At 39.8% G+C, this 22,812-nt stretch overlaps 1 protein-coding gene across 4 annotated transcripts in view; it reads left to right on the top strand.

The window, feature by feature from the left end:
- Positions 1 to 22,812, top strand: part of CCDC34 (coiled-coil domain containing 34) — an 80,132-nt gene that overhangs the window by 41,782 nt on the left and 15,538 nt on the right. Inside the window, exons 6-7 of one of the 4 annotated variants that reach the window (XR_009249852.1) lie at positions 242 to 1,146; positions 5,255 to 5,470. The exons of 1 other annotated variant lie outside the window; for it this stretch is intronic. The gene's annotated coding sequence lies outside the window, so the exon portion shown is untranslated. Of the gene's footprint in view, positions 1 to 241; positions 1,147 to 5,194; positions 5,471 to 22,812 lie in introns of those variants that run through there. 2 more of the 4 variants (XR_009249853.1, XR_009249851.1) reach the window with 2 other exon arrangements.

Here is a 22,812-nt window from a genome sequence, read left to right as displayed (position 1 = left end):
TCAGTCAGTTAAGTATCTGACCTCTGCTTAGGTCATGATCTTGCAGTCCGTGAGTTCGAGCCCCACATCTGGCTCTGTGTTGACAGCTCAGAGCCTGGACCCTGCCTCGGATTCTATGTCTCCCTCTCTCTCTCTGCTTCTCCCCTGCTCATGCTCTGTCTCTCTCTGTATCCAAAATAAATTTTAAAAAGATTATAAAAAATTGAAAATAAAAATAATTTTTTCTCTTTCTGTATTCAAGAAAAAGAAAAGAAACAAAAAAGAAGAAAAAGAAAAGAAAATTGAATAGATGGATCAGCGAACAGACTGAAATAAGATTGAAATTACTTTGTTTTTCCCTAGAAGTCAAACTAAGAAGCACTTTATAGTCCGTAAACCAAGCAGGCAGGGAGACTTGTGTTCCTGAAGAGTGAGGTTGGCCCAGTTTGGCGGGGCTTAGTGCAATGGCTCAATTATCCACTAGATGGCGCTGCTTAGCTTCCTGGGATGGATTGTTGTGGCGCTTTTAGGTGTAAGTGCACATGCGAGGGAGCGGTGAAAATGGCGTCATCCAGCTACCCAGTCTCTACTATCAGAACTCTGTTCCCAGTCAGCAATCGCGCACCCGTCCTTTGTCTTCAGCTTCCACCCACTCCCCGCTTTTACACTGTTTTGACCAAGCCCTAAGCAGCACCTCCCTCCTTAGTTTTATCTCAGATGCGGCTGTTTTTCCTGACCCCTGACTTCTGAAGGACTGTGGCTTTGACCTGTTCTGCCCCTCTGCGGGAGGGTCTCATGGAGCAATGGCCGGGTGCCAGCCACACCAAGGAACATTCGTGGGACTGTACTGCTGATGCCCAGAGATTGTGGCTGGGTGCCAGCCCGCCCCAGAAAAAGTTCACGCGATTGTGTAGCAGCAGCATTTCAGGGATTATGGCAAATCACAACACGCAACTGACACCAGGCTTCACCTGCAACAACCTTTTTCTAGCACCAGCAAATGTGGCTGTTCTCCCAGGTCCACTGGTGCCTTTGCCTTTGGGGGACCCACACAGCCTCTACCAGATGTTCTTCCAGCAGGGTAACTGCCTCTTTCTGTATGGCTCAAAGACTCCGGGACTTCACTCTGCTCCTGGGGATTCGCCCTTCTCACCAGAGCACCACCAGGTATTGAGCTACGGAGTTGCAGACCTGTACTCCCCCTGTTTATAGTCTTAATCGAATTTAAACCCTCTCCTTTCTCCTTTCTCCATTTTTAGTTCAGTCCATGTGGCTGTTTCCACTCTTCCACTTTCTCTCCAGCTGCTTTGGGGGGGTGCTTTTCCTGTACTCTCCCCCCATCTCTGTCCTCTCTCCACAAGCAAAAACGGTTCCCTGCCCTCCGTGGCTTCTCTCCCCTCCAGTTCACCTGTCTGTGCCGCGTACCTGCTGAGTTCTGTGGTTCAGGTTGTGTAGATTGTTGTGTTAATCCTCAAATCAGTTTTCTAGGTGTGCAGGATGGTTTAGTGTTGATCTGGCTATATTTCATGGATGAGAGACACAAAAAAACTTTCATGCTGTTCTGCCATCTTGGCTCCACTGAATTGCAGTTTTTATAATACTTTGATAACACTTTTTAATACTTTGAACTCAAGTAATTTATAGCAGGACATTGTGATTACCAGAAGCTAGAGTCATAAAATATCAATATTGGAAGGGGCTTTTAAATGCAATTTTGTTCAATCACTAAAGTTTTGTTTATATCACGTTTAGTAAATTTGAGGAGGGTGCTATTTACCCAAATGGAAATATCCCAACATATTTTGGGAATAAAAAATTCTAGTATATGCTGAGAAATTAACAGAAAAGGGTAGATGAAGCCTCCAAGGGAAAGAGTTTAGACAGAAGACAAAGGACAGACAGACTCATCATTACACAAAACCTGCCTTCAGAAAACATGAAGGGATTAAGAGATACCAGTTCAGGAGACAGAAGATTTGCAGAAGGAGAACCAGTGTACCGTTATAAAAAAACAGAGAAAGGAGTGTTTTAAGAAACAGAGGGTGACTATGGGGACAGTAGCCCAAGAAGCTCAGACGGCAGTGGTCCCATAAAGTTCCTTTTGGATGCGATGCCTGCTCCTAGGAATAAGATCCACTGAGGAAGAATATGAACCTCCAAGAAATCAGACTGGACAAATTTACGGGACCCCAACCTCTCCAGCCAGAACCTAAACCCAAGTAGTTCTTGCCCTTCTTTGGGGACTCAGAAACTTTTTGCAATTGTAAAAAAACCTATTGACTCTGTCCTCAGAAAAATGCATGTAGGTGCATATGCACACATTTTCACATATAATTGCTCATACTTCATTCTACTACCCACCCAAAACCATCCCTAGTGAAGCTTCTACATTGACCCCCACATTAGCACACATTGTTCTCCTGTCAGTGCCAAGGCTTGCTTGAATAATGAGGACAGGTGATCTACTTGAGGATTAAGAACTATTTCTTCCTGCTCAAATCTTAGGTGGACTAAACCTGTAGAGGCCTTAGAAATTCTGTGTAGTGCTTTACTCAGCACTAGACTAACTAGATGTACCCCTAGGTGCTCCCAAGACTGCCCAGTCTGCAGATTGAACATTTTCCTAGATTCTTGTCTGTTGACCAACCATAACACCAACCAGCTAGGTGTTAGACTCGCTAGCCACCATGCTTCTCTGTGACTCAGCTTCTGAAAAGACCTCTTTGCGAATTTTAGCCAGCAACCATGATGTACCTCATGTCCACCTGTCTGGCTTCTGCCTTCCACGTCTTTTAAATGACTCACCCTCATTTAGTCCTTCTTCAAATTATAGAATTTAGAGAGGCAATGAAAACATTCTGGTTTGCAGAAATAGAAAAACGGGTGTTTAAATTTTTATGAGAAAGGGAGAAGAGTTAGAGTCAAACTTTGTCAATCTCAGCCCAATAGAATTGCAGTGGCATGGAAAATTCAAAGCATTGGACAATTCTTAAAAATACTAAATTTGTGATTTATCTTGTTAAGTTATTCTGTCCTCCTGATTTTCTTAGGAATGTTTTTACAATAACTAGATGGAGAGTGGACATGTTGGGAAACCGCCCTGGGATACAACATGTACTTTGATCCATGCATGTTGTTAGTAATGGGAACTGGATTTCTCTTCAAGAGAGAATTTTAGAGTTTGATAAATAATGGCGATTTCTGGGGCACCTGGAAGGCTCAGTCAGTTGAGTGTCTGACTTTGGCTGGGGTCATGATCTCACAGCTTGTGGCTTCGGGCCCCACATAGGGTTCTGTGCTGACAGCTCTGAGCCTGGAGCCTGCTTTGGATTCTGTCTCCCTCTCCCTCTGCCCCTCTTGCAACTTGCACTCTGTCTGTCTCTCTCTCAAAATACAAATAAATGTAAAAAAAAAATAGCAATTTCTTAAAGTGGAACATGAGGGCACCTGGGTGGCTCAGTTGGTTAAGTGTCCAACTTCGGCTCAGGTAATCATCTCATGGCTCATGAGTTTGGACCCTGTGTCGGACTCTGTGCTGACAGCTCAGAGCCTAGAGCCTGCTTCAGATTCTGTGTCTCCTTCTCTCTCTGCCCACCCTACCCGCACTCTCTCTTTCTCTCACAAATAAATAAACATTAAAAAAAAATTAAAAATAAAGTGAAACATGAGCTTTGGGTAAAAAAAAAAGTAAAAATGTGAGTGTGAAAAAATATTAGTTTAGCAATGATTATTTTAGTTACTTGTATGTTTGATTTTTAAGGGGGTATGAATCTGGATAAAGAATTAAAAATGCTGCCCCTGCTGCACAATGAGATTTTTAGGGTGATAGCTCTGAGCTATCTGGTCCTGTGGTATTGGATTACAAAACTTATAGAGTTGTATACCATAGCCTTTACTGCCTGCAAAACACAAAACAGCCCAGATGTCAAGGGAATTCAGGATGGAATGCAGACTGTGACAAATGAATCTAACTATATTATAAATATAGGGCATAGTCTCCCTGAAGGGTGTGGGAAAGAAAGGAGTTGACCCAAATAACTCAGGAAAATTGTGTTTTGCCTAGATTCTGTAAGGATAAAGGCAAAAAGAACTGTACAAAAGCACTGGTGAATTTGTTTCTCTCAGGGGGTACAGTTCAACAACTCTGACACCATTTTCCATGTTTGCTAGGGTTGAAAAAAATAAGTAAATGTATTTTAGATGGTTAAGAATCAGGTGGCAGGTTATTTACTGTTAGAGAAAAAAAGTGACAAATCTGCCGGCTGGGGTAGGGGCTAGGGTTTCCTATACGAATAGGTCAGTACAGATATAAATATAGATATATGTGTTTACAGTGGTTACTATGATGCACATATTTCCCAGCTTTGTTCCTTGGGAGGGTTGAGAAGCAATGGCACCCAGTAGCAACCAGCACACCCAAGATCTTGTTTTCTTTTCTTTTTTTTTTTTTAAATGTATTTTATTTTATTTTTTGGGACAGAGAGAGACAGAGCATGAGCGGGTGAGGGGCAGAGAGAGAGGGAGACACAGAATCGGAAACAGGCTCCAGGCTCCGAGCCATCAGCCCAGAGCCTGACGCGGGGCTCGAACTCACGGACCGCAAGATCGTGACCTGGCTGAAGTCGGACGCTTAACCGACTGCGCCACCCAGGCGCCCCAGATCTTGTTTTCTTAATGCTAGTCTTCAATAAAAGGAACCAGGACTCTTTGGAGAAATGGCTGCTGGTTTTTAGGACTGGGCAGGAAAGACACAAGATAAGCCTGGAGTATCTTATAGTATAAGAAAGTAAGGGGGTGAGGAGGAGATGAGGGCATATCAGAAGGACACGGGCCAACCAGAAGGAGCTGCTGATGGCCAAAGCTGTAACAACTTGAGTAACAAATGACAATCATTGGATTATCTAAAAAATAAATATCCATAGATTCATGTTCGTTGAGACTGAATAAATAAGTAAATAAAGAGTGTGCACACTGGGGAGGGACAAATCTTATCCACAAGGAATGAGGGAAATAGAAATCAATAGAAATCACCAATAGAACACCATAGTGGTAAATGCTGCAGGCAAGATCCCCTGATGATTGCCAAAGTCAGCCAAGGAAGCTTTAAGAAAAACCTGAATATCGGCCTAGTTTCAAACTATCTCCCCTCCAAAGAGTCATTCCCTGCTGTAGTGGTTTTCATATAGTTTCAAATGTGTTGATATTCTCCCTCCAGGAGGTGGAGACTAATTCCTCTTCCCATGACTGTGGGCTGTACTTAGTGTCTCACTTCTAGGGAAGAGAATATAGAGAAATCTGGCTGAAGTCACCTGAACCAAGTGATCACGGTTAATGTTACTGGTTGATATGGACTCCCTGGTCTGATGTTACTGGAACTGCAGTGTCACCTCCGTGGGATTCTTCCCTCCAACCCAGAACGTCTGTATAATCATGAGAGAACACCAGATGAGTCTGAATGGAGAGCTGTACTACAGGAAAGCTAATCACTACTCTTCAATGTTTTTTATTTATTTTTGGGACAGAGAGAGACAGAGCATGAACGGGGAAGGGGCAGAGAGAGAGGGAGACACACAGAATTGGAAACAGGCTCCAGGCTCCGAGCCATCAGCCCAGAGCCTGACGCGGGGCTCGAACTCACAGACCGCGAGATCGTGACCTGGCTGAAGTCGGACGCTTAACCGACTGCGCCACCCAGGCGCCCCTAATCACTACTCTTCAAAACAAAGTTACAAAAGAGAAGGAAAGACTGAGAAACCATCACAGGTTGAACCCAAGGAAAGAAACCAAATGCAACGAGGTACCGTGGATTGGACCCTGGAACAGAAACCTGAATAAAACCCACAGTGTGGTTAATAGTATTGTACCAGTGTTAATTTCTTATTTTTGATACATGTACCATATTTATACAAATGTTTATAAATGGTTGTGTAAATATACCAGAGTTATATCTAAAGGAATGATGGGTGAAAGTTATATGGAAACTCTTGATACTGTATTTTCTTTTTGTTTTGTTTTTATAACTCTAAAGTTCTTTTAATATAAAAAAAACATGCTGCTCCTGAAGTTCATACATGAAAATTCAGAAATTTGGGGGTTTTTGTTTATTTTTATGAATATTGTATATTTTATTATTTTTCCATTTTAACATGATAACTTGTCATTCGGTAGAAGAGTATTTAAACATAGTTCATAGTACCTGGAATTTATTTAAAGTAAGGGCTTTATCCCACTTTACTTTAGGTCTTTTTTTAAAATTTAACTTTATTTTTTATTTTTTAAAATTTACATCCAAATTAGTTAGTATATAATGAAGCAATGATTTCAGTAGATTCCTTAATGCCCTGTACCCATTTGGCCCATCCCTCCCCCCCAACCCTTCCAGCAACCCTCAGTTTGTTCTCCATATTTATGAGTCTCTTATGTCCCCCTCCCTGTTTTTCTGTTATTTTTGTTTCCCTTCTCTTATGTTCATCTGTTTTGTCTCTTAAAGTCCTCATATGAGTGAAGTCATATGATTTTTGTCTTTCTCTGACTAATTTCACTTAGCATAATACCCTCCAGTTCCATCCACATAGTTGCAAATGGCAAGATTTCATTCTTTTTGATCGCCGAGTAATACTCCATTGTATATATATATACACCACATCTTCTTTATCCATTCATTCATCGATGGACATTTGGGCTCTTTCCATACTTTGGCTATTGGTGATAGTGCTGCTATAAACATGGGGGTGCATGTGTCCCTTCGAAACAGCACACCTGTATCCCTTGGATAAATGCCTAGTAGTGCAATTGCTGGGTCGTAGGGTAGTTCTATTTTTAATTTTTTGAGGAACCTCCATACTGTTTTCCAGAGGGGCTGCACCAGCTTGCATTCTCACCAACAGTGCAAAAGGGATCCTCTTTCTCTGCATCCTTGCCAACATCTGTTGTTGCCTGAGTTGTTAAAGTTAGCCATTCTGACAGGTGTAAGGTGGTATCTCATTGTGGTTTTGATTTGTATTTCCCTGATGATGAGTGATGTTGAGCACTCTTTCATGTGTCAGTTGGCCATCTGGATGTATTCTTTGGAGAAGTGTCTATTCATGTCTTTTGCCCATTTCTTCACTGGATGATTTGTTTTTTGGGTGTTGAGTTTGAGAAGTTCTTTGTAGATTTTGGATACTAACCCTTTATCCGATATGTCATTTGCAAATATCTTCCCCCATTCTGTCAGTTGCCTTTTAGTTTTGCTGATTGTTTCCTTCGCTGTGCAGAAGCTTTTTATTTTGATGAGGTCCCAATAGTTCATTTTTGCTTTTGTTTCCCTTGCCTCCAGAGATGTATTGAGTAAGAAGTTGCTGCAGCCAAGGTCAAAGAGGTTTTTGTCTGCTTTCTTCTCAAGGATTTTGATGGCTTCCTGTCTTACATTTAGGTCTTTCATCCATTTTGAGTTTATTTTTGTGTATAGTGTAAGAAAGTGGTCCACGTTCATTCTTCTGCATGTTGCTGTCCAGTTTTCCCAGCACCACTTGCTGAAAAGACTGTCTTTATTCCATTGGATATTCTTTCCTGCTTTGTCAAAGATTAGTTGCCCATATGTTTGTGGGTCCATTTCTGGGTTCTCTATTCTATTCCTTTGATCTGAGTGTCTGTTCTTGTGCCAGTACCATACTGTGTTGATGATTACAGCTTTGTAGTATAGCTTGAAGTCTGGGATTGTGATGCCTTCTGCTTTGGTTTTCTTTTTCAGGATTGCTTTGGCTATTTGGGGTCTTTTCTGGTTCCATAGAAATTTTTAGGATTATTTGTTCTAGCTCTGTGAAAAATGCTGGTGTTACTTTGATAGGGTTCACGTTGAATATGTAGATTGCTTTGGGTAGTATCAACATTTTAACAATATTTGTTCTTCCTATCCAGGAGCATGGAATCTTTTTTCATTTCTTTGTGTCTTCTTCAATTTCTTTCATAAGCTTTCTATAGTTTTCAGCGTATAGATTTTTCACCTCTTTGATTAGATTTATTTCTAGGTATTTTATGGGTTTTGGTGCAATTGTAAATGGGATCAATTCCTTGATTTCTCTTTCTGTCGCTTCATTGTTGGTGTATAGGAATGCAACCGATTTCTGTGCATTGATTTTATATCCTGCAACTTTGCCAAATTCATGAATCAGTTCTGGCAGTTTTTTGGTGGAATCTTTTGAGTTTTCCATATAGAGTATCATGTCATCTGTGAAGAGTGAAACTTTGACCTCCTCCTGGGCTATTTGGATGCCTTTTATTTCTTTGTGTTGTCTGATTGATAAGGCTAAGACTTCCAGTACTATGTTGAATAACAGTGGTGAGAGGAGACATTCCTGTCTTGTTCCTGACCTTAGGGGGAAAGCTCTCAGTTTTTCCCCTTTGAGGATGATATTAGCGTTGGGTCACTCATATATGGCTTTTATGATCTCGAGGTATTCTCCTTCTATCCCTCCTTTCTTGAGGGTTTTTATCAAGAAAGGATGTTGTATTTTGTCAAATGTTTTCTCTGCATCTATTGAGAGGATCATATGGTTCTTGTCCTTTCTTTTACTGATGTGATGAATCATGTTAATTGTTTTGCAGGTATTGAACCAACACTGCATCCCAGGTATAAATCCCACTTGGTTGTGGTAAATATTTTTTTTTAATGTATTGTTGGATCTGGTTGGCTAATATCTTGTTGAGGATTTTTGCATCCATGTTCATCAGGGAAATTGGTCTATAGTTCTCCTTTTTAGTCGGGTCTCTGTCTGGTTTTGGAATCAGGGTAATACTGGCTTCATAGAAAGAGTTTGGAAGTTTTCCTTCCATTTCTATTTTTTGGAACAGTTTCAAGAGAATAGGTGTTAATTCTTCCTTAAATGTTTGGTAGAATCCCCTGGAAAGCCATCTGGCCCTGGACTCTTGTTTTCTGGCAGATTTTTGATTACTAATTTGATTTCCTTACTGGTTATGGGTCTGTTCAAATTTTCTATTTCTTCCTGTTTCAGTTTTGGTAGTGTATGTGTTTCTAGGAATTTGTCCATTTCTTCCCGATTGCCTATTTTATTGGCATATAATTGCTCATAATATTCTCTTATTATTGTTTTTATTTCTGTTGTGTTGGTTGTGATCTCTCCTCTTCCATTCTTGATTTTACTTATTTGGGTCCTTTGTTTTTTCTTCTTGATCAAATTGGTTAGTGGTTTATCAATTTTGTTAATTCTTTCAGAGAACCAGCTTCTGGTTTCATTGATCTGTTCTGTTTTTTTTTGTTTTTGATAGCATTAATTTCTGCTCTAATCTTTATTATTTCCTGTTTTCTGCTGGTTTGGGGTCTTATTTGCTGTTCTTTCTCCAGCTCCTTAAGGCGTGAGGTTAGGTTGTGTATCTGAGATCTTTCTTCCTTCTTTAGGAAGGCCTGGATTCCTATATACTTTCCTCTTATGACTGCCTTTGCTGTGTCCCAGAGGTTTTGGGTTTTGGTGCTATCATTTTCATTGACTTCCATATACTTTTTAATTTCTTCTTTAACTGCTTGGTTAGCCCATTCATTCTTTAGTAGGATGTTCTTCAGTCTCCAAGTATTTGTTACTTTTCCAAATTTTTTCTTGTGGTTGATTTCGAGTTTAATAGCATTGTGGTCTGAAAATATGCATGATATGATCTCGATCTTTTTGTACTTACTTAGGGCTGATTTGTGTCCCAGTATATGGTCTATTCTAGAGAATGTTCCATGTGCACTGGAGAAGAATGTATATTCTGCTGCTTTAGGATGAAATGTTCTGAATATATCTGTTAAGTCCATCTTGCCCAGTGTCTCATTCAAAGTCATTGTTTTCTTGTTGATTTTTTGACTAGATGATGTGTCCATTGTTGTGAGTGGGGTGTTGAAATCTCCTACTATTATGGTATTACTATTGATGAGTTTCTTTATGTTTGTGATTAATTGATTTATATATTTGGGTGCTGCCACATTTGGCGCATAAATGTTTACAATTGTTAGGTCTTCTTGGTCTATAGATCCCTTGATTATGATATAATGCTCTTCTGCATCTCTTGATACAGTCCTTATTTTAAAGTCTAGATTGTCTGATATAAGTATGGCTACTCCGGCTTTCTTTTGATAGATAGTTCTCCATCCCCTTATTTTCAATCTGTAGGTGTCTTTAGGTCAAAGTGGGCATCTTGTAAACAGCATATAGATGGGTCTTGTTTTCTTATCCATTCTCTTACCCTATGTCTTTTGATTGGAGCATTGAGTCCATTGACGTTTAGAGTGAGTACTGAAAGATACGAATTTATTGCCATTATGATGCTTGTAGAGTTGGAGTTTCTGGTGGCATTCTCTGGTCCTTTCTAATTTTTTGTTGCTTTTGGTATATATATATATATATATATATATATATATATATATATATATATATATTTTCTCCCCTCTGAGAGTCCCCCTTAAACTTTCTTGAAGGCCTGGTTTAGTTATCACAAACTCCTTTAATTTTTGTTTGTCTGGGAAACTTTTAATCTCTCCTTCTATTTTGAATGACAGCCTTGCTGGATAAAGAATTCTTGCCTGCATATTTTTTTCTGATTCAGCACACTGAATATATCCCGCCACTCCTTTCTGGCCTGCCAAGTTTCTGCGGGTGGGTCTGTTGCAAACCTGATCTGTCTTCCCTTGTAGGTTAGGTACTTTTTTTCCTTTGCTGCTTTCATGATTTTCTCCTTGCCTGAGTATTTTGTGAATTTGACTATGATATGCTTTGTTGACGGTTGGTTTTTGTTGATTCTAATGGGAGTCCTCTGTGGTTCCTTAATTTTGATGTCTGAGCCTTTCCCCAGGTTAGGGAAGTTTTCTACTGTGATTTGCTCACATAACCCCTCTACCCTATTTCTCTCTCTTCCTCTTCTGGGACCCCCATGATTCTGATGTTCCTTTTTAATGAGTCAGTGATTTGTCTAATTCTTAAATTGTGCTCTTTTGCCTTAATCTCCCTTTTTTTTTCTGCTTCATTATTCTCTATAAGTTTGCCCTCCATATTGCTGATTCTCTGTTCTGCCTCGTCCATCCTTGCCTCCACTGCATCCATCTGTGATTGCAGCTCAGTTATAGCATTTTTAATTTCATTCTGGCTATTTTTTACTTCCTTCATCTCTGCAGAAAGGGATTCTAATCTATTTTCGACTCCAGCTAGTATTCTTATTATCATGATTCTAAATTCTGGTTCAGTCATCTTGCTTGTGTCTGTGTTGGTTAAATCCCTGGCTGCTGTTTCTTCGTGCTCTTTCTTTTGGGGTGAATTCCTTCATTTTGTCATTTTGAAGGGATAAAAGGAATTAATGAGGTAGAAAAATTGAAATTAAAAAAATTAAAATTAAAAAAATATTAAAATTAAAAATTAAACATGCACACACACACACACACACACACACACACAGAAACTGAATAGATGATGCTCGATCCTAGGTGTGTTTTGGTCTGAGTGTAGAAAGTGGTTTGACAGTTTAGAGAAACAAACAAAAAAAAGGGGGAGGGAGAGAAAAAAAAGGAAATTGTTAGAGAATTTGAAAAAATGAATACACTCAAGTAGACTAAAATACACAAATGTAGAGAATATAGTAGAAAAAATTATAGAAAAATACTTTTAATAAAAATTAAAAAGAAATTTGAATTTTTTAGTTTTCTGTATTTAAGAAAAAAGAAAAGAAAGAAAAAAGAGAAAAAAGATAAAAAAAGAAAAAGGAAAAGACAAAAAAATAAATTGTTTGAAAATTTGAAAAAGCGAATACACTGTAGTAGACTGAAATAAAATGATGGGAGTAAGATAGAAATTGAAAAAATTTACGTAAAAGCAAAAAATATAGTAATAAAAATAAATAAAAATATTTTTAAAAGAAGTTGAAAGTAAAAGTGAAGTTTTTTCCTTTCTGCATTCAATAAAAAGAAAAGAAATGAAAAAGAGAGAAAAGAAAAAGAAAGAAAAAAAGGAAATTGTTTGAAAATTTGAAAAAGTGAGTACACTGAAGTAGACTAAAATAAAATGATGGAAGTAAAGTAGAATTTGAAAAAAAAATTCACACAAAAGTAAAAAACGTAGTAATAAAAATTAAAGACAGATATTTTTAAGAAAAATTGAAAACAAAAATGACTTTTTTCTCTTTCTGTATTCAAGAAAAAGAGAAGAATTGTAAAAGAGAAAAAGGAAAAATGGAGAGAAAAAAAATTGAATAGATGAACCTGCTAACAGATTGAAGTATGACTGAAATTGCTTCGTTTTCCCCTAGAGGTCAGTTCTTGTAGCTCTTTATTGTCCATAAAGTAAGCCGGTGGTGCAGTTTGTGTTCTTGAAGAGTGAAGTTGGCCCAGTTGGTCAGGGCTCAGTGTAACAGCTCCACTCTCCCCTAGATGGCGCTGCTAGCCTACTGGGGTGGATTGTTGCGGTGCTCATTGATGCGCATGCGCATGTGCGGGAGCGGTTCAAAATGGCGCCATCCAGCCACCCAGTCTGTTCTCCAGGATCGGCAAATCATGCACCAGTCCTCTGTCTTCAGCTCTCATCTACTCCCTGCTTTTCCACTGTCCGTGACCAGGCCCCCGACAGTACCTCTCTCCTGAGTTTTGTCTCAGATGCGGCTGTTTTCCCCGGCCCCTTACTTCCGAAGGACTGCGGCTTTGACCCGCTCCACTCCTCTGCGGGAGGGTCTCACTGAGTAATGGTGAATGAGCAATGGCCGAGTGTCAGCTGAACCCAGGAATGCCCACTGGATCCTGCTGTTGCCGGTGCCCCGAGACTGTAGCCAGGTGCCAGCCTGCCCCAGAAAAAATTGCGAGACAGTGTAGCCTCAGCGTTTCAGGGACCATGGAAAATTGCAACACACATCTGGCACCAGGCTTCACCCTCAACAACCTTGCCCCAGCACCAGTGAATGTGGCCGCCTTCAGACGTCTGCTGGGACCAGGTGGCTTCAACAGTCTCTACCAAATGTCCTTCCAGCAGTGGAACCGCTTTTCCCTGTGTGGCCTGAGAACCTCCCAGACCCCAATCTGTTCCCGGGGATTTACCTTTTCCACCAGAGCACCGCCAGGTATGGAGCTGCGGAGTTGCAGCCTTTACGCTCCCCTTGTTTTACAGTCTTAATGGAATTTAACCCCTCTCGTTTCTCCCTTTTTAGTTTAGTCCCTGCGGCTGTTTCCAGTTTTCCATTTTCTCTCCGGCTGCTTTTGTGGAGGGGTGTTTTTCCCGTATGCTCCCCCCCCCAGTCTCTGTCCTCTCTCCACCCCAAAAGGGGTTCCCTACCTTTTGGGGCTTCTTGCTCCCCAAATTCAGCTCTTCGTATCATGTACCTGCTGAATTCTGTGGCTCAGGTTGTGCAGATTGTTGTGGTAATCTTCCAATCGGTGTTCTAGGTGTGTAGGATGGGTTAGTGTTGGTCTGGCTGTATTTCATGGACGCAAGACACACAGAACGCTTCCATGCCGTTCCCCCATCTTGGCTCCTCCTACTTTAGGTCTTAAAAACAGAACTAAAGTCAAAATGAATAATGATCAAGACTAAGGCAAGTTAGGTTATGAATGTGCAGAGACAGCTACATTTCATTCAGTATAAAGCTTTTGCTGAGCAGAGAAGAACTTATGTTTGGAATATTTCCAACAGAGTATCATCCACAGAGAAAAATGCATAATTTCAAATTAAATACATGAAAGGAAACTGTAATTTCATGGTGTCATTGGGGGAGAGAAACAGCCTATTTTTTGCCATAGCTTCTTTTATTTTTGTAAAATGTTTATGTATTTTTGAGACAGAGAGAGAGAGGGAGAGCACAAGCAGGGGAAGGGCAGAGTGGGAGAGGGAACCACAGAATCCAAAGCACGGTCCACCCTCTGAGCCCAACGCAGGGCTCAAAACCATGAACCACGAAATCATGACCTGAGCAGAAGTCCAACGGTTAGTCACCCAGGTGTCCCTAGCGTCTTCTATTGTTTTAAAAATGTATCTATATAATATATATATTTAGGTCAACCAAATTGTTCTTTTTAATCCGTCTCTAGTGATTTGAAATCATGAAACAATAGTGAGCTTATAGACTATTGAAAATATTCTGAAATGGTTGCACAATGTTGTGCAACTACTGACTCTAGTTATAAAACTTTAATGGCCACAAAATAAACCCCATTCTAATTAAATGGTCACTCTGCATTGCCCCCTCCAGGCAGCCCCTGGCATCCACTTATCTGCTCTTTGTTCTTTGGATTTACCTGATCTGGATATTTCATATAAATGGAATCATACAATATGTGACCTTTTGTGTCTGGCTTCTTTCACTCAGCATAATGTTTTCAAGGTTCATCAGTGTTATACCATTTATCAGTACTTCTTTTATGGCTAAATAATATTCCATTTTTATGAATATACCACATTTTTTTTATCCATTAATAGGTTGTGGACAATTGGTTGTTTCTACCTTTTTTTTCTTTTTTTTTAAGTTTTTTTTTTAATTTTTTAATGTTTATTTATTTCTGAGACAGAGACAGAGCATGATTGGGGGAGGGGCAGAGAGAGAGGGAGACATAGAATCAGAAGGAGGCTCCAGGCTCTGAGCTGTCAGCACAGAGCCTGATGCAGGGCTCGAACTCACAAACCGTGAGATCATGACCTGAGCCGAAGTCGGTCCCTCAACTGACTGAGGTGCCCCTTAAAGTTTTTTCAAAAAATATTTATTTATTTTTGAGAGAGAGAGAGAGAGAGAAGGCAGGGGAGGAGCAGAAAGAGAGGGAGACACAGAATTCGAAGCAGGCTCCAGGCTCTGAGCTGTGAGCACGGAGCCCGATGTGGGGCTTGAACTCATGAACCGTGAGATCATGATCTGAGCTGAAGTCAGATGCTTAACCAACTGAGCCACCCAGGCACCTCAACCTTTTTTTTCTTTTTAAGTTTATACGTTTATTTTGAGAGAGAGAGAGAGACAGAGAGTGAGTGGGGGAGGGACAGAGAGGGAGGGAAAGAGAGAATCCCAAGCAGGCTCTGTGCTGTCGGCGCAGAGCCCTATGCAGGGCTCGAACTTACAAAATGCGAGATCATGACCCAGGCTGAAACCAAGAGTCGGACACTTAACCGACTGAGCCACCCAGGCACGCTGGTTGTTTCTACCTTTTGAATATTAGGAATAATGCTGCCATCAACATCTGTGTACAAGGTTTTGTTTGAATAAATATCATATTTTTAATATTTTTTATGGATACTAACATTGTTTCAGCCATACTTCTTGACACTGACTATTACCTCCCACCCTGACCTGTTTTATTCACTTGCTTTCTCATCTTGTTTCCCTTGGCTTTCGTATTTACATCTTCTGGTATGTAATGGGGGTGAGCATATGCATTTCCTCTATCCTTGTACTTTCTTCCAGCACAGAACTTGAACTAATTAATGAAAACTTTTCTTCATTTTTCTCAAAAATGTGCCTCTACACTAGATTTCTTTCTTTTCTTCCTCAATTTTGGTCATTGTCTGATAAGTGTTGATTGTGGATGAAGATTATTCTTTTTTCTTCTATGTTTCACAGTAAAAAACTGGATAGTTTTAGAAGATCTAAAATTGGGGGTAGAGCTTTGCCCCTTTTATAGTAAGCATGCCTTTATGTATGCATCTGGGTTTAATTATAGTTGGCATCTCTGAACTCTGAAGGAAAATATGCATTGCTGAGATGTCATGTGTTTCTGGCAGTCTAAGAGTATAATCACTCAAATGTAAAGTCACTCCTCTGGCTTTCTTTAACCTGGCCTCAAGGGCTGTCTTACCCCCCCTCTCCCTGCCCCTGAACTCCTAGGAGGGCCTCTTTTTCACGTCAGTCCCTATCTACTCCTCCTCTGATTTGCCCTTATTTGCCATTTAATCATTCACTCTAAGTAATATGACTTAACTTCTTTATGGTTGTCTCTTGCCTCCCTAACTAGATTATAAAGCTCTGCTGAACAGACTCTAGCTGTGTTTATCTTTTATATGCTTCACTGCTCAGCATATATAACAGGCGAGCAATAAATACTTGCATTGGTGACTCACGAAATCCAAAAAAAAAAAAAACCCCAGCCCTTTTAAATATACCTAACTACTCAGTATTATTAAGCTAAACAAGTTTAAAAGTGTTCAAATTCATTTTTTGTTTGTGTCCCTTTTTTATTGAAGTATAATTAACATACAGCGTTACATTAGTTTCAGATGTACAACACATCGAGGTGACAATTCTGCACATCACTCAATGCTCACCATGGCAAGCATAGTCACCTGGAGTAAATACCCAGGCATGCATTTGCTGGGGGTATGGTAGTCACATGTTGATTTCTTTTTTTTCTTTTTTTTCTTTTTTTTAAGAAACTGCCAAACTCTTTTCCAAAGTGGCCATACAACCATACAATGTTATTACAGTATTATTTCAAATTCAGTTTTTAGTAACGCTTATTATTGGGACTGATAGCAAGTTTAGAAAAAGAGTTTTGTGTGACAGGCATGGCAACTGAATTCCTTTTCAAATCTAGTTAACATACTAGTGTACCTTGGTGATTCTAAAAATGTGTGCTTCAAATCACCTGCATCAGAACTCTATGGTGTTGGTTAAAAATGAAGATCCTTGAACCCGGCCTTGAATTTATACACTAATACATTCTCATGGTGGAGCTCGGGAATCTGCATTAAAGAAAAAAAATAAATAAAAGCTCTCCTGAGCTTTTTTTGCTTTGAAATTTTGAGAACCATTGGGATTGTTTGAGAAGAAATTGATACCTTCATTTGGGATATTTCTTTTTTTTCTATTAACAATTCTTAAAGCTTTATTTTTTGGGGAGAGAGAGACAGAGACAGAGAAAGAGAATGAGCAGGGGAGCCGCAGAAAGAGGGGGAAAGAAAATCCCAAACAGGCTCTGTGCTGCCAGGGTGGAGCCCAACCGGGGGCTGGAACTCACAAACCATGAGATCATGACCTGAGCCAAAATCAAGAGTTGGACATTTAACGGACTGAGCCACCCAGGTGTCCCCCTTCATTGGGGATATTTCAGGTAGATTGAAGTTCAGCTTAAGTTGAAAACAGGGACAATAGACAATGAAATTGTATGTTTAGTGAAATTTATTTACTTATTATTTTTTTGAGTTTTTAAAAAAACTTTTTATTTGGAAACGATTATATATTCATAGGAAAAACAGTTCTGAGAGGTCCAGTGTGCCCTTCACCCAGTTTCTCCCAATGTTCCAGTTTACATTCTGCAGTATAATACCAAAAGCAGGGAACTGACATTGCTATAACGTGTGTGCGTAGTTCCATGTCATCTTGTCACATGTATAGGTTCACAGAGCCACCACCTCACTGCATCAGAACACAGAACTGCTCGGTCGCCACAAAGATCTCTGTTGTGCTCCTGCTTTGTAGTCACACCCACCTTTCAACTGCATCGCAACCACGCATCTGTTCTCTTTCGCTGTAATTTGTCATTTTGAGAATGTTATATAAGTGGAATCATGCAGTATGTGACCTTCTGAGATTGGCTTTTCTCATTCAGCACAATGCCCTTGAGACCCAGCCAGGGTGTTGCCTGTATCAATAGCCTTTTTATTGCTGAGTTGTATTCCCTGGTGTGGACGCACTGTGTTTTATCTAAGTGTTCACCTATTGAAGGACATTTGTGTTGTTTGCGGTTTGGGGATATCACAAGGAAAGCTGCTATGGATAATTGTACAGGTTTCTGTGTGGACATAAGTTTTCATTTCTCTGGAGTAAATGCCCATGAGTGCTTTTGCTGGGTCATATAGTAGTTGCATGTTGATTTTTTAAAATTTTTTTTTAGAAACTGCCAAACTCTTTTCCAGAGTGGCCATACATTTTACATTTGCACCAACACTGTAGGAGAGATCCAATTTCTCTCCATCTTTGCCAGCATTTGACGTTGTCATTATTTTTTATTTTAGCTATTCAAATAGGTATATAGTGACATCTCAGCATGGTTTTAATTTGCATTGCCCTAATGGCTAGTGATGTTGAGCATCTTTTCATGTGCTTATGTGCCATGTGGATGTGCTCTTCATTGAAATGTCTGTTCATATAGTTTGAGAGTTTGTCTTTTTTCTAGTTGGAATTTTTATTATTGTTTTGAGAGTTCCTTATGTATATGAGATACAAGTCCTTTCTTGGGCATGTGGTTTGCAAATATTTTCTCCCGGTCTGTAGCTTGTTTTTTTTTCATCCTCTTAACAGGATATTTCACAGAAAAAAAGGTTTGGATTCTGATGAGGTCTAATTTATCAATTTTTAACTTTCTGTATCCTGCTTTTGGTCTATGTCTAAGAACTCTTTACCAAACCTATTTCCTGAAAGTTTTCTCCTATGTCTTCTAAAAGATTTATAATCTTGCATTTAATGGGGCGCCTGGGTGGCTCAGTCGGTTAAGAATCCGACTTTGGCTCAGGTCATGAACTAGCCGTCTGTGGGTTCGAGCCCCGCGTTGGGCTCTGTGCTGACAGCTCAGAGCCTGGAGCTTGTTTCAGATTCTGTGGCTCCCTCTTTCTCTGACCCTCCCCTGTTCATGCTCTCTCTCTGTCTCAAAAATAAATAAATGTTAAAAAGAAATTTATAATCTTGCATTTAAATCTATGATACATTTTGAGTTAATTTTGGTGTAGGTGTGAGGTTTAGGTCAAGGTTCGTTTTGTTTTTGTTTTTGTTGATGGTTATCCAATTGCTCCTGCACCACTTGTTGAGAAGATGATCTTTCTCTATTGAATTGCCTTTGCTCCTTTGTAATTTGTATTCTTGGTTTTCTGTTCTGTGTCACTGACATGTGTGTATCTCTCTGCCAATACCTCACTTTTTTTTTTTTTTTAACATACAGTGTTTTATTAGTTTCAGGTGTATAATATATTCAACAAATCTTTTTAAAAAATTTTTTTAATGTTTATTTATTTCTGAGAGAGACACACATAGAGTGCAAGCAGGGGAGGGGCAGAGAGAGAGGGAGACACAGAATCTGAAGCAGGCTCCAGGCTCTGAGCTGTCAGCACAGAGCCTGACACGGGGCTTGAACCCATGAACTGTGAGATCATGACCTGAACTGAAGTCAGACGCTTAACCAACTGAGCCACCCAGGCACCCTTCAACAATTCTTTATATGACTCAGTGCTCATCACTATAAGTGTGCTTTTAATACCCATTATAATTTTAATTCAATAGTTGGGAAGTTAATTTTTTTGACATGAATCTACAGATGAATGTTTCATAGTTTTAATGGTATGGAATTAAAGTCCTGGAAATTTAACAAATTTTAACTCACCTGAGATTTGCTGAGGTGAAACAGAATAAAATCACTTAAAAACACCACTGTGTGATTCACACTTAAGTTACCCCTAGGACATGGACATAATTATGTAACAAAATGCTACTCTCTCATCCAAAAGCTGCAAATACAGCTGAAAAATAATTACTGCACAACACTCTCCAAGTTATAGCTAGTGTTTACTGATATTTTGAAAATCCTGCATCATGTATTAGTGTCATGAAGAAGTTCTGGAATGTGTTGAGCAGAGGTTTTTCAAGGTATTGCATTCAGATAATACAGACTTTTGTGTCCTAGGAGTTAAATCAACAAAGTATTAATAAGTAATCCAGCAGTATAATGAAGTGATCGCCAGGCAAAGTGACAATGAACATTGCTTGCTGGTAGCAAGTAACTGAAATGGAACAAGTTTGTTATATTTTGGGTGACATGAGGGAATAATAGAACGCAGTTGAGCGAAGGCTTTTTGTTAGGAAAATCAGGAGTTTTGTGGTTGTGTTTTTCACCCACCTTATGATGTGTTCCTCCCTCTTGACCTTTTGACATGTTGCGCTTCTTAAATGTATCACTTTTGTAGGCACCGACTGGGTGGCGGGGCAATGCTGTTTTTCATTTTTTCTGCAAAGATGTCTACAATGTATTTCTCTTGAGGAATTATATTTAAATCTCTCTACATACTGAGAATTCCCTATGTGACTCGGCAGATTTGGGACTTCTTTCAACTCCAAGCTGATCAAATAGAGCAGTCCTTTATAGAGAACTAAATATGCACAAGATTGAGGCTGATGCTCCCGTCACACATCACAGTCAACCTCATTGGAATCAGCTTGTGCAGAAAGGAAAATGAGAGGACAGAGTGTAGTAGCTTAATTAAGAGCATCCAATATCTGTTTGTTTTTTCTTCTTATTTCATACATTGTGTGATCCTCTTGTCACTGGAAAGGCACAATTTTCTCCCTCACTTAATGGAAGATCTAAGCCACACACATGCTGGCTGAAAAAAGGAAAGGTCTTAATGTAAATTGGTAATCCTGCAAAGGAAGTCTTTTTAAAAATTTTTTTATTTATTATTATTATTATTTTTTTTGCACGCGCAAGAGAGACAGAATGCTAGTGGGGGCAGCAGCAGAGAGAGAAAGAGACACAGAATCTGAAGCAGGCTCCTGGCTCCGAGCTGTCAGCACAGAGCCCGATGCAGGGCTCGAACTCACCGAGCCCGATGCAGGGCTCGAACTCACCGACGGCGAGATCATGACCTGAGACGAAGTCGGACATCCAACCAACTGAGCCACCCAGGCGCCCCAAGAAGTCTTTTTTTTAAATGTTTATTTTTGAGGGAGAGACAGACTGAGCACAAGTGGGGGAGGGGCAGAGAGAGAGAGAGAGAGAGACTCAGAGTCTGAAGCAGGCTCCAGGCTCTGAGCTATCAGCAGAGAGCCTGATGTGGGGCTCAAACACATGACTGCCAGATCATGACCTGAGCCGAAGTCGGACACTTAACTGACTGAGCCACCTTGTCGCCCCATAGAAGTCTTGACTTCTGGTAAAATTGAAAGCAGAAAGAGCTGGGGACAAGTTCCAGGTCAAGAATCTGGACTGTTTTACCTGATTCTTTAAGTCAAACAGCGTGATCTCATTATGTTGTGTCCCTTTTCAATCCCAAGAACTCCAGATATACCCAGGGCCAAATGTAAATACCAAAACACATTTGTTTCAAAATTATATAAATGATTTTTGGATTATCTGGGTCACTGGCCCCCCTCCACTAATGTGTATAATCAAGAGCTGATAATGCCACATGTGATAAGCAATTCTTTGATGAAAGATTTGATGTATAACTCCTTGTAGGAACTTATTTTTGTTTTTACAAGTTTTAGTTTTGACACTTATTTTTGAAGAATGCCCTGTTCAGTTGTCTGGATTTTAGAATGTCATTTGAAATACTTAGCTATTTAAGAAAAGGAAAAAAGATGGGGCGCCTGGGTGGCGCAGTCGGTTAAGCGTCCGACTTCAACCAGGTCACGATCTCGCGGTCCGTGAGTTCGAGCCCCGCGTCAGGCTCTGGGTTGATGGCTCGGAGCCTGGAGCCTGTTTCCGATTCTGTGTCTCCCTCTCTCTCTGCCCCTTCCCCGTTCATGCTCTGTCTCTCTCTGTCCCAAAAATAAATAAAAAACGTTGAAAAAAAAAAATTTAAAAAAAAAAAAAAGAAAAGGAAAAAAGAGAGAGAGACAGAGAGAGAGAGAGAGTCCAACTGGGAGTAACAACTTAAGCCAAATTGGACAACATAAAATATAAACTATGGCTTTTGAAATAACAAGTTTGTAATCATAAACTAGACTCCCATCGAAATGGAGAGTCACTCTTTCCCTGCCCCCCACTTTATTCTTTCTCTTTTATGTACAACTTCTTATAATGCACTTGTCAAGCTAGTTGTTAAATTCACATTTGTATGCTGACCATGAGGACTGTTTTGGCTTCCAAGTTGGTCAAGTTGAACTGCTTTGAAGCTAGTAATCTGCTGAATTAGCAGCCTTCTTTCATGGTATTCCAGAACAAACAGATCCCCTTTAAAAAATCCCCACTTTTGTTATTTCAGGTGGTTTGAGTCTGTTATTTTTACATAAAGATGTTAGGGTTCTTCCAAGAGAGGTTCAAAGAGAAATGTAGGAATAAAACGTTAAGCAGATTAAAAGGACATTTAGTATAATAATCATGTCACTGGGTGAAAGATGAGGTTAAAATTGGTCATCACTTTGCTGCGTAGCTAGTCATGTGTGTGTGTGTGTGTGTTTTTTCTTAACTTGCATAGGAGGCCTCAAGGTAGACCTAGGTTTTAGAAAGCAACATCATCATTAGGACAAACATTAGAATAATAGTTATTTGAGTACTTACTCTAACAATGCTAGGGAGTAGGCACTATTATTATTGCCATTTTATAGATGAGGAAACTGAGGCACAGAGGGAGGAAGAACATCCCTAAGGTAAGAATGAAAAGTTGGCACACTGAGGAGCCAGTTTAGCATGATGTATAGCATGGCCTTCAAAGACACACAGAAATGGGTTCAAATGGCAGCTGTGATGCTTATTAGCTGAATAACTTTGAGCACTTTCTTAGCCTCTGAGCCTCAGTGTTCTCATCAGTAAAATGAGATTATAATCTGTTTCAAAGGGTGTTTTTGAGGATTAGTTTAAATAATAGTAAATAATAATAATACTGTACATTTATTGAATGTTTATCATGTACTAGACATTATTCTAAGTACTTTGTGTTAATTTTTACTACTCCATTATATATGTACTTTTATAATCAAGATTAAAAAAATTTTTTTTAATGTTTTATTTATTTTTGAGAGAGACAGAGATAGAATGTGAGTGGGTCAGGGGCAGAGAGAGAGGGAGACACAGAATCCAAAGCAGGCTCCAGGATCTGAGCTATCAGCACAGAGCCTGATGCGGGGCTCGAAACCACGAGCTGTGAGATCATGACCTGAGCTGAAGTTGGACGCTCAACTGACTGAGCCACCCAGGCATCCCTA

This window comes from Neofelis nebulosa, chromosome 10 (assembly GCF_028018385.1).
Source record: "Neofelis nebulosa isolate mNeoNeb1 chromosome 10, mNeoNeb1.pri, whole genome shotgun sequence".
NCBI classification, from domain to species: Eukaryota; Metazoa; Chordata; class Mammalia; order Carnivora; family Felidae; genus Neofelis; species Neofelis nebulosa.
This window is presented reverse-complemented; position numbering and strand designations above follow the sequence as displayed.